Source organism: Lissotriton vulgaris, chromosome 2_1 (assembly GCF_964263255.1).
Source record: "Lissotriton vulgaris chromosome 2_1, aLisVul1.2, whole genome shotgun sequence".
In the NCBI taxonomy this organism is placed as follows: domain Eukaryota; kingdom Metazoa; phylum Chordata; class Amphibia; order Caudata; family Salamandridae; genus Lissotriton; species Lissotriton vulgaris.
Window position 1 is genome coordinate 1,380,640,533 of NC_141687.1, and position 15,638 is coordinate 1,380,656,170.

Here is a 15,638-nt window from a genome sequence, read left to right on the forward strand (position 1 = left end):
TTCATAAAATGCATTGGTTTATCTAATGATCACATTCTGTTTAAAACTAAAATGAACAATTTTCTTTGTAATTCCAAAGCCTTTTCAACTATAGTTTAGATCAGTTTTTTCTCTTTATAAAATGCTGATATTTTATATTTCTTGCCATCCTTCAATAAATGTTGTAATAATCTACTTTAAAACATACGTTTCCTTATTTCACAAAATTGATTCTTTCTTCTTTTAGCATAGATTGTTTTTTCAGAACGTGATTTGCCAATAATTTGTTCTTTTTTCATTTCATTCTTCTTTGTTCTAGAGGTATTATTTATATTTTCTACATTTTCAAAACCCTTTCTAGTCTTTGAGAATCTTTAAATAATTATTTTGTTTTCTTACCGAAAAGCATTTTCTTTTTCCCAACATGTTGTAGTTCATCTAATTCTTGCTATTGTCTTTTCTTTAACCCCTTGCATGCACCCGTCAGCCAACGGCCATCGCAAGCACTACCTCGGAAGTGCTGTGCACTTCCGTTGGCTGATGCTGCCGCACGCGCAATGGAATGCCCGCACTGTGGCGGAATTGCCGCCCCGGGAAACGAGTTAAAAAGTATTGTTTCTTTTCTTGTTTTCTCGTTTGTGTTTTTTATGTCATGCTATTTCTTTCTTAATGATAATGAAGAATATCTGAATTAAAAGTAAAATAAATGTAATATAATTATTTTTTAGTTTTGAAATATACTATTCTATTACTATAGAAACACGTTCTACATAAAAACCAATGGAATGCTTTCTTTTGAAATCACATGGGGTTTCCTGCACTACACGGGTACTACCTGGGTAATTGGAGGATTGAACGAGTAGTCTTTAGGTGGTTAGAGGACTGCATGAGTAGTGCACAGGAGATAGCAGCAGTCCATGTATTAGCGCCTGGGTCATTGCATAAGTACATGGGTACTGACTGGTTGATTGGAATACTGCAAGGAGACTGCATGGCAAATTTATAAGTGCTTAAATAGGCTGTGTCCTGTCTTCACACAGAGTGGCTAATGACCGCTCAATGGTATATCAGCCAGATTAAGGCCGGGGCAGATAAATCAGGGTGTTTCCACTTCAGAGCCACTGTCCAGAAGCTTGCCCCACCTTCCAGAACCAGATTATAAAAGACGTACCCCAGACACAAACTCTTCAGTACACTTGTCTCCAGGAAAAAGGACTTCTGTACTACTGAAAGGACTGACACTTTGCCAGACTGCTGCTCTGAATGACTGCTACTCTGCTGTGCTGACCTGCAACCATATTGCCTGGGTGAGAAGGACTGGGCCTGCATCTGTTGATCCCAGAACACCAGAGTGGATACAGGGGCTAGTGGACTGGCCTCCTGATCTGAAGCCTCATGGATATACCAGGCTTCCAACAACCCTGCACCTGGGCTCACCAACTGTGAGTCTACCTTGTCAAGTTGTGCCATCCCAGTCCTGGCCCTTGATAGTGGATGCAAGGTGCTCGGTAGCTTCAGTGGATGCAATGGAACCAATGGATCACCTCTGCTGTACAGCGACAGCTAGAGCAGAACTGACACATACCCACTAGTGGATGGGTCAGAACATTCGCAAAGACATGCATTGCCTCCACAGCTTCTTCGGAGCCGCTTTTGCATGATGCATCTCCAGTGGAGGCCCTCACATCCCTCATTGACAGCAGACTCAAGAAAGATGCCAGGCTTCGCATTGCAGCCTCGCAGCACCCTGGAACGCAACGTATCACCTTGACAGTGTGATGCATCTCTGATGCTGAACTTATCATCACAAACCCTTGTTGATGTGGTCATGGACGATGATGCAGGATCTCACATCGCAGCCTCGCAGCACCTCAGAACCAATGCGTTGCATCCGCTGAGCGATGCATCTTTGACATGGATCTTCACAACACTCCGCAACAAGGATTTATGGTTCTTTGTTCAGTGGCCCTAACTGGGTCCCTTTAGTCAACTTAAGTTTCCATCACAGTTGGCCTGAACTTGTGACTTTGTCCCAGTCTGGCGTGACTGGATTTCCACAGTGTTGTGCTTTTTAGTGCTATTTTTATTCATATCTTTAAAACTGAATATCCATGGTTCTACTTCTTGGATGTTGTCTTTTTGGTTGTGTTTTATTTATTAAAAAATTATCTGTTTTTCTAATCTGATGAGGGATCCTTTTTGTGTCTTGTCCTTTCAACTTTATTACTATTTGAAGTCTTGCAAAAATACTTTATACATTGCCTTTCAGTTAAGCCTGCCTCGCTCTGTGCCAAGATATTAGGGGGCTAAGTATAGGTTAATTTTGGATTGGCTTTCACCCTGACTAGGATTGGGGTTGCTGCTTGACCAGGGCTCACACTCCAGTCAACCAACTACCCCATTCTAACGATAGTCAATTAGGTGTTCTCGGGGAAAAAAGAAACGAGGGGTATTATGAGAGTATTATACTTGAGACCTCATATAGAGAAAAAGTACTTTCTACCCCAAGTCTTGATCCAATACTCATTAGATAGTTTTAAACTAGGATGGAAACATAGTAAAGGACTGATTAGATATTTAAAACAATGGCACACTTTTAATATATAGATTGACCTTTAGCAAGTATTCTTGAAATCGGTGAGGAGCCTAAAGTAAAAAGTTTCCAATGGGTGTTGCCTTTTTAAGGGGTTGTAGTGAAAGGGCATTCTATTTCTTGGGCAACAGTAATGTGACCTTAGTAGTGGGGCAGAATATATTAGGACCCATCTCTTTAATATGTCACATATATGCTCAACATTTGTTTAACTGTAGTCATCTGTGTTTGTTTCAGCAATCAACAGTAGTTAGTGGTTGTATATTCACTTTGAGGAGAGCCACTAATATTATTAGTCGAATTATATAAATTAACTCATCATGAAAACAAACGTATGCCCTTCTTAATTTGCATTTGACATAATCAGGTATGCTAACTGTATACATTAGAACCTCTTTAAACAAAGAGTTGACCTAAGTTATAAGCAGGCCCCGGTGTACATGTTACATTTTATAAAAGTGATTTGACAGAGTCATTTTTTTTCTCTTCTTTGATGTGCTTTATAACACTCCCTGTTAGCTTAGAAGAGGTTGAGTGTTCATTGTATACGACTTGCAGACTACTAATTTTTGTATTAATTTTTACCTCTGCTATATGGACCGGGGGCTTCATTTACAATCTTTTGACGTAGGGCAGTGCCACAAGCCTTCCTGCTGCACTGTCCTGTGTCAGAAGAGAAGGGAAGAAATGCACCATATATATCAGAAGCCGCACATTGCTGTCCTTTCCCCCTGTGCTTGCATGCAAATGGCTCCCATGTCCAACGCAGGAACACTTATGCCGTGGTGCAAGGGTGTCTGTATTTTTGGGGGTGATTGTTTCTGTACAGGAAGGGACACATCCCTGTACAAAAACAATCCATGAAGGCATTTTCCTCTTTCTATTTCTGCTACAGAAGGGAACACACATATCAAGATGAACAAATGAGGACAAATAATGTTATTTCTCCTCATTGCGCCTCCCTGCACCACCTCTGGGTAAGCATATTCTTTTGAAGAATTCCTAGGTCTATGAAATCTTGTAAATCTGGGAATGTGTCAAATGCTATGGGTGTTACATGGCCTTGTAGATATGTCCCTGCAGTGTGTGCCGCTCAATTGTCTTTAATGAAATCTGGGAAAGTTAGGAAGTCTATTTGCTCTCTGAGATCAGTGTCTATTGATTTATTTATTCAGTGTAAGATGATGAGGAGAAGCCTTTTTGAAAGTTATTTCAAGCTTCAATTGTGTGTTCTTTAGAATATCCAGTAGACCATATCGTGACTTTGCTGAGCAAAGACCTCCTTTCGACTCTGCTGATTTTCCCTGCTCAGACTGTTAAGCTTAAGTTTTTCCATTGAACAGTAAATCTTGTTCACCTGATACTGACACCTTCCTCATATGATTTCTTCTTGTCATTTTCAATACCTTATTTAGAAATGGGAAGTTCCTCTATGGAACCTTCTTGGGCCATATTTTACTCACTGAATGTAATCTTGTTTTGCTTATTCATTTTGTTCAAATATAAATTTAGACTGCATGCACATCTAAATAGGTATGCTGGTATTGTATTTTTTAATACATTTTGCTAATTGAGTTGATAAGTAACTTTAACTAAATTTGTTAATAAAACCCTTAAGGCTTGGATACCATACTCTCTTTCATTCTTGTGGGTACATCTTGGTTTCACTGTGATTTCAAAGTACTTCTGATGTTATCTCCTTTATTGAATTTCAAATCAACAATCAAAGGTCCATAAGACCAGTGGGGAATTTCTTTGGATGATTTCATCAAGATATTGAGATTTAAGTAACTCCACTCTACTAGTGGCAGAGAGACATAATGCAGTGTGCATTTCAAGACTAATCAGCATTGGCAAGTGAAGTTGCACTTGTGTGTGCAAATGGACTATTGTTTTAAGGATGGATTGAAAAAAGCATAGGGAACTATATCCTCATTGTAATTAGTCTTGATAAATTCCATAATTAAATGAGGAAAGTGTTTGGTCCAAGTGGTTTTTTGGTAGAGCATGGTTTCAGAGTACAGGAAACTTTTAGGGCTTCCAAGCTTTGGTTGTGTTTTATCCACCAAGAGGAAGGAGTTTCAGAACTCATACCTCAAGACATTGACAACAAGTTCAGAGCAGAGCCCAAGAGGGTATGGAGACCATTTCTGGGTATTTCTTATCAAGGTGGGACAACATTTAAAGCAGCATTGAAAGAAATTTCAAATGATCACTAACCATCAATGGGTACTGAAAGCTGCTGTGAGCTACAGTATAGAATATGCAGAGGACACACTGCAGGAGAACGTAGCTGTGGAACAAAATTTCAGAAATGAACAGTAGAAGGTGGTAGAAAGGGAAGTAGAGTAAATGGTAGACAAAGTGCCATGGTAGAGTAGAGAGCTAGGTGTTTGTGAGTATAATAATTTCAGTGGGAACGTAAGACAAAAGTGGGAGGCCAGTGACAAACCTGAGAACCCTAAACAGAGTGATAGTGTACAAACATTTCAAGATGGAGGACAAAAGTTGTAGGGAAACAGGACAAAGCTTGATAATTTAAGTGCACAACATACTGACAACGTCCCAGGAATTAGGAGAATTGAGGACGTTGTTTTTGATGGTTTAAAGTATGTTAGTATGTCTATTAATTGATGTAGATGCATAAAAACTGATAATGGTAATAGAAGTTTCATGTTTTTAAGTGAATAATGTCCAGACAGTGTGGAATTTGTTGATGAAGGCTATGGTAGATTTGAGAGATTTGGTATATATGGCAGGTTTGCTGTAATCTTCAATTCAGCCAGTTTTGTCTACAGCCCTGACATTACAGGGCTTTGTATTTTAACAAGGCAAAGGTTTACAAAAGAGCTGGAGGTTTCTTTAATGGAGGAATCAAGTGAAAAGTCAATATCATGGTTGCAAAATTTGAAGGAGTGGAATTACTATACAGTTGTTGGGACTGGTCCAGATTATGTTCTGGAAATGGATGCAAAAAACAGGAGACAAGAAGAGTATGGAAAAGAGAGTACCACCTATATTATGTTTAGCAATTAAAATTGGCTTGTTTGCATAGAAAAGTGTTCCCTTTTTTTAAGAGAGTTTAGTGTACCTACATCTAATATGTTATTGGCAGAGAGATGTGGTAGACCCACTCATTCAACAACCACAGTCCTTCTCAGGGTGAACCACGGAACATACCATATTAACCTATGCTTACACTGTTGGCTTAGCACAAAAGCAGTCAGGCTTAACTTACAGTCAATGTTTAAAGTATTTATGCAGCATAAAATCATTAATAAATACCAAACCAATTTAGAAAGATAAAGTAGATTTTAATAAATAAAATTGTACAAGAACAAACAGAAATCCAATCAATAGAAATGGAGATAATCAATTTTACAGTTGTTAATGAAAATACTGCTTAAAAGCACAAAACTGTACTCGCGGTCATCTAGTCACACTAGCCTTGGGGAAAGTCACAAATTCAGGCTGACTGCAATAGTACACGGGTAGAGCTCAATTTGCTTTAGGGGAGGAGGCTGCGAGGAACAGACTGAGCATCACATATGGTTGTAACTGTAGCGTGAATAGCAGGCTGAGCACAATGGATGGTTGTCACTGTAGCATGACGAGCCAGTCAGGAGTTGCGGATGGTCATTGATGTAGCTTTATGTTGGCGGTCATCACTGCCAAGGTTTTAGATTACTATGTGTGACATTTTCATAATTTCAGTGTAATTCTGAGTGACATTCATGACTATGAGTGACACTTTCTCGCAAGCAAAATCAAGCAATGAAGGCAAGGGAAACATATAAATATCAGAAAATACACCCACGTGCTCCTCTAAAAGTAAATTAAATGAGTGACTCAACTTTGCAGACAGACTAGTTACTGCTGAGTTTGGTGTGCCCTTGATCTCTGCCTGACTCAGAGCACTGCAGGCATGAGGTCTCAGCCCAATGTGCAGAAGGCCTCAAACTGCCCTGCAGTTATTGTGCTGCCTTATAGTTGCAGACCCTACGGTGTGTGTATTATAGACTGCAGGTTCGTTCTGTGTGTGGCTGTGGACACCACAGGCTCTGCAGCTGTGTGATGCTGTTGGCGTGCAGGATGCTTGCATCTGAGTGCAAGCTGTTGCTGGGTGCAATGTTGTGTGTGTGCAGGAGGCTTGCAACTATGTGCATGGTGTAGCTGGGTGCAGCAGGCCTTCGTGGATAGCATGCCTCAGGTCTCATCTCTCAGTCTCGGCCTACATGAGGCTGGATACCTGTTAGTAGCAAGCTTCAGTCTGCATGGAGTGTGCCCAAGCCTTAAAGTCTGCGTGCAGCACCCCTCAGATATGGCATCAAAACCCATTGCTCAGACTCTGCATGCACAAGACCCCTGTCTGGCTGTTAGCACCAGATTTAGGCTTTCACTGATCAGCAGGCCTCGAGCTATCTAGTGCAGCAGGCCTCATGGTGTTTAAGTTTAGAATTCTGAGGTTGTCTCCAAGTTACACATTTATTTATCTTTGCCACTTTCTATAGCGCGCAAGACACTCTATGGGTATTAGAGTGTCTTATAAAAACCTAAACACACACTTACTTGAAATTAATATGCAGCTGTATTTCCATACAAGTGACACCAGCAGCCTCAGTACTTTACAAAGTGTGCAAAGAGCACACCCTTGTGGGTGGTCTGATACACGAGGTCACCGCAGCCACACAGCAACGCGCAGCTCCAGACCGCAGCGCCTGACGTCTCTCTCATGCGCGGCCATCACGATGCTAAGACTGTTGACGATGCTGCAGTCCAGTCCAATGCCGGCAATATGCGCAGGCAGCAGTGCACTGACAGTATCAGAGTGCAGCCCAGGAAGAGAACAGGACAGCAGTCAGAGCACTCCAGTCGACTCCACTCTCAAGTCCCCCGCCCTTCGAGAATCCAACCTCACTTCCTTCCAGGACGTGAGGTCACACCCCCGCAGCCCACCAGCTAGGCCTCAACCACTGCTGAGGGCAGGCCCCACCAGGCTTGGGTCCCTGTGTAATTGGGCTGAACCTCTGTGACACAGCCGCATGCAACGGGTGGGAATTTCAATGCAGCCAGGCTGGCAGGGCTAAAATATAACATTGAAGCTCTCAGCCGCTGCACACAAGATCATTAACAATTTACTGAGCTTACCGGGGAGCAATAGAGACGGCACACAGAGGTGTTACAGGCACTGGCGCGTGCGCAAGCAGTCTGGCATAGCCAGTTTCAGCGCTGCCATTTAGCCACTTCAATAAAATGATTGACAATGCATTTCAGTGCGTTGATGCGAAACATCACCCTGAAATGCGTTAGTCACGCCTGATGCATGATACTTGGCAGGCCTGATTGCTTTGCTTGCATTGCCAGTCATCACTAGCAGTCACTGTTGACAAGAATAGCAAGTCTCAGTGTATCTTCAGATTGGTGGTTGTTGTGGGTGCAAATTAGCCCATTCAGGATTTTTATTATGTTACTCAGAAGGATTTCTCACTGATGCAATTGAATGGTCCAAGACCCGGGATGCATCCGTTGGGGATCAGGATCCCACTCCAGCAGAGGCCATCAGGGTTCTGGCAGGCCCAGATGCAGTTCCAAGCAGGTCCAGTTGTAGTAGATCAGCTAAGCAGTTATAGGGAGATCTCTGAAGCTTGTTGTGTCCATGTAGTTCACACAGGAGGTCAGCCTACTTACCCACAGAGTCACTGTATTTAGCCTGGGATGAAGGCAAGCTCGTACAGACTTCCTTTTCAGACAGCAAGATGGTACTTCAAGCAGCAGAACTGGTAGCAGATCAGTACTTCCTGTCTCATGTCCAGGAGTGTTCTAATGAAAGGCTCTGGCAGTCGAATATTCCAGACTTTGTAGTGGGAGGGGCTGCCTGTTCTACACCAACATCTGGTTCTAGAAGGTTCTTCTTCCCCTGTCAAAGCTCCAAACTCCTGGGGGGTGTAGAACTTTAGAGCCTACTTTAGGGTTGACTTATAGGTATTAGAAAAATAAGGTATACGCTTGGCAAACAGGTTTAAATGACAGTTTAAAACTGCACTACAGGCTGCAGTGGTAGGCCTGAGGTGCTACTCTAGTGGGTGGTACAATGAGTTCTGCAGGCCCACTAATTGAACGCCTTTAATGACAACGACTTGGTTACATGTACTACAATTTATTAGGAAATTTCAAGTCAATTCAATATGCCAATTACATGTAGTCCAATTTTACCATGTTTGAAGGAGAGAGTGCAGCAGTTTAGCACTTGTTAGCAATGCTAAAGTGCAGAGCCATTAAGCCAACAATAATGAATTCAACACAAGAGTGAAGACATGTGTTTGGGGTATTACCACACCAAAGATGTTGTTAGACCTGACAGCCTTAGGGTGGTATTCCCTCCATAATTTTACCTTCCTCCAACACAATTCTTACCTAGTTCTGCTGGTATTAGTACTCTGTGCACTTTACCACTGCTATCCAGTGCTAAAATGCTTGTGCTCTCTCCCCTAAACATGGTAGCATTGGTTCATCCCCAATTGGCCTTTTCAATTTACTAATAAGTCCCTAGTAAACTGGTACTACATGTACTCAGGCCTATAAATTAAATACTACTATACTACTAGAGGGCCTCTAGCAGTTATTGTGCCACCCACTTAAGTGTCCCTTTAACTATGACTCAGGCCTGTCATTGCAGAGCCTGTGTGTGCAGTTTACACTGCCATGTGGACCTGGTAAAAAATATCTGGTGCTAAGTACAAACCTTTTCTTTTTAAACATATAGTTCACCCCTATGGTATACCCAGGATACCATAGAGGGCAGAGTGCAATGTGTTAAAAGGCAGGGCATGTACCTACATGTTTTACATGCCCTGGTAGTGAAAGACTCTTAAATTCATTTTCCACAACTGCAAGTCCTATTTTTCCCGTATGATAACAGTAGGATTACAGTTTTGAAAATACCACTTTTAGAAAGTCGTCATATTTTTGCTTTAGCCATCTAGTCCCTGTAGCCTGTCTCTGATCACACGACTGGGTGTAGTTTACAGTTGGGATTTGTATATTCCTCCCAGGCAGTCACACACAATGAGAGCTTAGGTGTGACTCAATGGGCCATCTCTGACGGGAGGGAAGAGCTGGACACAGCTTCACTTTCAACAAATAGGCTGTGTCCAGTTCAGACACAATGGGCTGCATACACTCCTGTAGTGATTATGGAGCTATAGCAGAAAGGGAGGACATCTGTGCACTTCAAAGGCATGTATTTGACGTTTCCTCCTACTTCAAAGGTACCAGTGAGTGTAAGTACTGTACCTCAGACACCACCATTTTAGTACACTTCTGGACCTGAGGATACTCTGCCAGAAACAAAGGCTGCTGTGCTGCTGAAGGACTGCCACTCTGCTGGAATCCTGTGTTGCCATCCTGATCTGATGCCTGATGCCCTCTTGCCTGGGTGAGAAGGACTAGACCTGCTTCCAGCAAGGACGCTCCTTCTCCTACCTTGCAGTGAAAATTTGAAACAGCATCCCCCTGCAGTTTTCTACCTCCCTGTCTCTACTGGAATTCCAAAAAACACTCAAGGCTTGGCTTTTCAACTGAGCTTTGCATCCTGCAAGTACCTGGATACCTTCCTGGGTGATTAGCTACATTAGATTGATTGATTGATTATTGATTTTTGATTATTTGAGTGATTGATCACTTGTCCCCGAAACCTAGAGTGACTCCAAGGGCTAGCGGGCTGGCCTCCCGATATGAAGCCTGAGGGACATAACAGGCTTCCAATCCCCACCCCTGGAATCTGCCATCAGTGATTCTGTCCTGCCAAGTGATACCACCCAAGTCGTGTACCCTTCGAAGTGGACCTAATTTACGTGCCTTTAGAACTGACTCATATTATCTGCTGAGTAGAACTGACACATAACTGTCTGAATTGGACCTATTGTAAAAGACGTGCATCACCCCTACCCCCTACATATTAGGAACAACGCCTTGCCTTCGCAACCACTACTGCATGACGCTTTACTTGGCGCAAGCTCCTCGCATCCCTCATCGACGGCAGCCTTAAAGATGACGCTCAACTTTGCTTCGCAGCTTCACTGCTCACCATGCATCCTCAACTCTAGACTTCGCATGTCAAGCCCCATCAATTGAATCCTTGAAGTAGACACTTCCCAACCTGACACCACAGACTCGCCACACTTTGGAGCCAATGCTTCACCTCTACTGCGCTACACTTCTTCTAAGTAGAACCACGCAACACTCCGTAACCAGAATTTAAGGTGCTTTGTTACCATAATTTAATGTACAGTCAGGACTATCATTAGATGAGGTGTATTGTTAAAAAATAGTGGTATTTTTAGTTGTAATATATTTTTGTACTTCCGTATGGATTTGCGGCTCCATCTGGTTGGTGCACAGTGGAGTTGTGACTCCAAAAAATTCCAGAACCACATGGTGCAGGGAAATGCTGTGCATGCTCTTTTACCATTGCGGATGGTGCTACAGCCAGCAGCACCGTCCGCAATGGTAAAAGGAGAGGATGCGCCCGCCAGTATGGCGGGTGCATCCTAATTGTGCCGGTGGAACCGCCGCATGTCTAGCGGTCATTCCCATCCCCGTAATGATGGCAGGTGGACATCAGTCTCCCGCCATCATAATGAGACCCTATGTTTGTATTTGTTGTCAATGTACTTACTATATAAGTCAAACTAGAAATGCTGATGTGTATGTAAAAAGTGAAAAGGAAAACAATGAGAACTGAGAGCAATTGGATGCTTATTTGTTGGTGGAAGGTTGTTTTAATTTGTGTAGTGATCAACGCATTTGTAAGTATTGTTACAACAAATTAGAAGAGAACAAAATGCTAGCTAGAGCTGTACATAAAAACCTCGAGTCGCTAGCTATTCCTCAGGAACTGGTAGATTTAAATACGTATGAGTCCATGCTTATTCAATCTGTGTACCCCTTTCAGGCTATAGTTCGTATGGAGCCTAAAACAGGTAATCTGCCTCCAACAGATTTACAAAGAGGTTTAAAAGGAAGAGTCGTATATTTACCTTTAGATTTTAAGATGAAAAGTATTGAAACTGTTGGTGTAGTAGACAGAAAGGAAAGTGAACCTGTAGTAATTCTAGTTTATGGTGTACCAACAAAGAGTCGGAAAATATGACAAGAGTTAGCAAATGTCACCAAACTTCAAAAGGCTATATAATATCTTGTACAAAACAATATTTATTATAAAAATTTATATGTGGAAGAACAAGAAATACGTTTAGAAGATGAAAGAGAAATTTCAACTGGCCAAATAGGAAAAGTAGACAACTCCAGGACTGAAGAAATGTATGAACATTATAGTATACATCCTTTACATTCAAAAGAAGTGATAATAAACACTATTGAAGTATTCCAAATGAAGAAAGTGAAGGGAACTCCCATGACTGTATGGGATAAAAGTTTGGAAGATCGTTGTTTTCCACAGCTCCTCCCCACTATAAAAGTTGGACGATATGATGAATGACCCGTGCAGCTTCCAGCTTCAGAATATCGTACAAGATTGTACTCAGAAGATTCAAGATATCAACAGTGTATTCCATATTTATTTCATCTTCTGTTTGAAATTGACTTGTCTGGACTTTCATATGCAGTGAACCACATATTAAAAACAGGAGTTCATCTTATACATCTTTCGGCAAAGGAATTTTTGTACAAAGTTCAACAAAGAGACGATCTTTTAGAATCTCAGTTAATTAATTTGATGGTGTGTCAACGTGGTCCTAATGAGTATTGGTATCATTGTTATGGAGAACTTAAATGTATGTTAAGGAACCTAGGAACCCCTAAGTGGTGTGTTACGCTTAGCTGTGCTGAATACACATGGGACGATTTACTTGAATTTCAACCACAAGCAAACTCAAATGTAAAACACATTGAATTGAAGACAGTTGGAGAACTGTGTTCCTTGGATCCTGTAAATGTGTGCAGATAGTTTAATCAAAGGTTTCAAGGTGAGCTGCTCCTCACGTAGACATGTTATTATGGATCAAAGATGCACCTAAATTTGGAACTGGTACTGTTGAATAGAGTTGTGTCTTTCATTGAAGAATATGTTAGCTGTGCCATTCCAAAAGAAGGAGGCAAAAACAACTTGAGATAGCAAGTTTTATGGTTTCAAAGTAATCAATGCTGAAATATTGTCGACGGAAATACAAGTCAAAGGGAATATTTTATACAAAATGTAGTTTGGATTCCCACATCCAGTAATTTCAAAAGGAAGAGTTAATCATTTTATATCAGCAGTAAGGCATAAAATAACTCGGAAATCTTACAACATAAACAAACTGAAGATTCAAAAGTATATTAATGACTACAATCCAGTGATTTTGACAATGTGGAATACAAATATGGATAACAAGCATGTTGCAGAGAATTTGGTTGCTGTTGTTCGCTATGTTACATCATATATAAGCAAATCTGAAAAGACAGAGTTTAAAGAAATGTGGGAAGAAATTTCACAAGAGAAGTTTCTTAGTAACAAATTGTAAGCTTTAGTTTGAAGATGCTTTCCCATTGAGAGATTGGCTCCTACTAATGTTCGGATTGATTGAGCTCTGCAAGTTTATATTCAAAGTCAAGAGGAATCATTTGGGTAAGTCTAGGTCCTGCTGCAACACAAAATCAAATATTGAAATCTGTACAAGAAATTGAAGTATTAAGAGTTAGGGTTAAGGAGAAGTGGGAAGCTAGTCAGTTTGCGCATTTTGAATATGGTGAGGGCTGTAGCAAACTACTAGCTTGGAAGTTTAAAAGCGATCAAGTGAGAAACGCGATCAAAGAGTTTAAAGAGGCAGAGTCAGCGAAGATGATCAGTGAAGACAGGGGAAAAGCTCTAGTTTTTCAGGATTATTTTGGGAAGGTATATAAAGGGAATTTGGGGGTTACCGAGAGGGAAGTGTTAAGCTGGTTAGACGGTATGGCACCGTTATCAGATGAAGATAGGGGCCTTTTGAATAAGGAAATTTCTATAGAGGAACTTGAAGAGGCTATGAAAGGAGGGAAGAAGGGAAAGGACCTGGAACGGATGGCCTTTCAGTAGAGTTGAGTAAAGCATTAGCCAGTGAGTTAAAGCCTATTTTGAGGCAGCTTTTTAATGCAGTTTTCTGATTTCATTTTGAGGTACCGGAGTATTAGGCTAATATTAAAACCTGGTAAATCACCAAAAAATGCAGAATTGTATTGCCAGATTTCCCTTTTAAATACTGATTATAAGCTTTTTGCTAAAGCGATGGCGGATAGGTTAAATGTACTAACGCCTAAATTGATGCATGAAGACAAGAAAGGTTTTATTAAAGGTAGAACTCTGGAGGAGTTGACATACTCTCGGATAGGATCTATAGATATGGCCAAGGCATACAATCTTCGTCTGGCAAAAATAGCTTTTGATGCAACTAAAGCTTTTGAATGCTTAAATTGGCTATATTTGCAGACAATAGCGAAACATCTAAATTAAGGTGCAAATTTTTGTAAAAAATTGAAAGCTATTTATAAGAAACCGAATGCTAGGGTTGGGATGTTGACACAACCGGTGCACTTTGAAAGAGGAACTAGGCAGAGTTGTCCTCTGTCACTTTTCCTGTTTGATCTCTACATTCAACCCTTGGCTAGAAAAGTTTGGAGTTGTCAAAGTATATCGCCCTTTAAATTTCATGGCTGGAAAAAAAAGAGGGGCTTTATGCTGATGATATTTTAGTTTTTGCAACAAATTTACAACAATCATCAGGGTATTTGCTGGAAATAACAAATGACTTTGGAACAATCTCTGGATATGGCATTAATCAGCGGTAAACAGAAATTATGAATTGGAATATGGAGACGGCAGGAATGGGATATTAAAATGAAATAAGGTATCTGGGGTTAGGGTCACGCAAAATCTTGTAGATCTACCCAAGCTTAATTTCGATAAAGTTAAGAAAGAGATTATGGCGAATCAAAAAGGGTGGATGCATCTCCCTCTCTCACTATATGGCAGAGTGAATTTAGTTAAAATGATGGTCCTGCCAAAAATAACCTTTTTGTTTGATACGATTCCCTTACTTTTTAGAAAGAATGGTTTATAAAACTGCAAGATGAGATCTTTTATTTGGGCATCTAAAGGCCCAAGACTGTCATGGAAAAAACTGAGACGGAGATTGATTAAGGGAGGTCTAGTGTTGAATGATTTATTATTTTATTCTTGAGCTTTCCTTTTGAAAAATGGAAGGATCTTATTTAATTCCCGAACAAATACGAAGATAGGGATGATGTTCAAGGAGATGTTGAGAGAAGAAGAGGGAGCAGAACAGGGGTTTGTGTTTAAATTTGCTGATCCGAGCTATTTTAAGAAAGTTAGATTGAAGGTGCTCAAGTCCATGGCTAAAACCTGGTATAGAATTAGGAGCGTTCCAGGCTTAACAGAGGCTCTCCAGCATGGACTAAGGATCTTTTAGCTTGACCACTTAAAGAGGTAGGCATTCTGAGATGAAGCAGTTGTTTCCGTATAGACGCTTAGTTCTGTGGTGCTGTAAAAACATGGGTTAACCCAAAAGTCACTGGGACCTGGGTGAATAGTTGATACAAACAATGTGGTCCCAGGGAAAAGAACAATTAAATCAAAAATAAAATGTCTTGAATAAATGCAAGGAAAATTATAACAACATTGTTTTTAATCACAACGTGTTTCGTAAAAAATCATTTATAAAATACACAGTAAATTACATATTATGCCCCTACAGGATAGGATAGGGAAGGGTGGTGATGGGATAGTGAAGGTATGGAAACTATAACAGTGGTCACTTAAGACCTGAATACACCAGAAATAATAGTAGGTTAACACAATGGAAAAAGCAATTCATCAATTAATCCAGAAATCATGCCTCAAATACAACAGAATCACAAATGAAAAACCAGGGAAGAGGCTGAACACAGGAGGACGTGTCGACGTTTCGACCCAAGCTGATGCAGGAGTAGTGTGAACCTTGCTAGAGGGTCTTCATCAGGACAGAGGACGTGGAAGGTGGGGCAGTGAATCTGTATAGCGAATTAATAAATC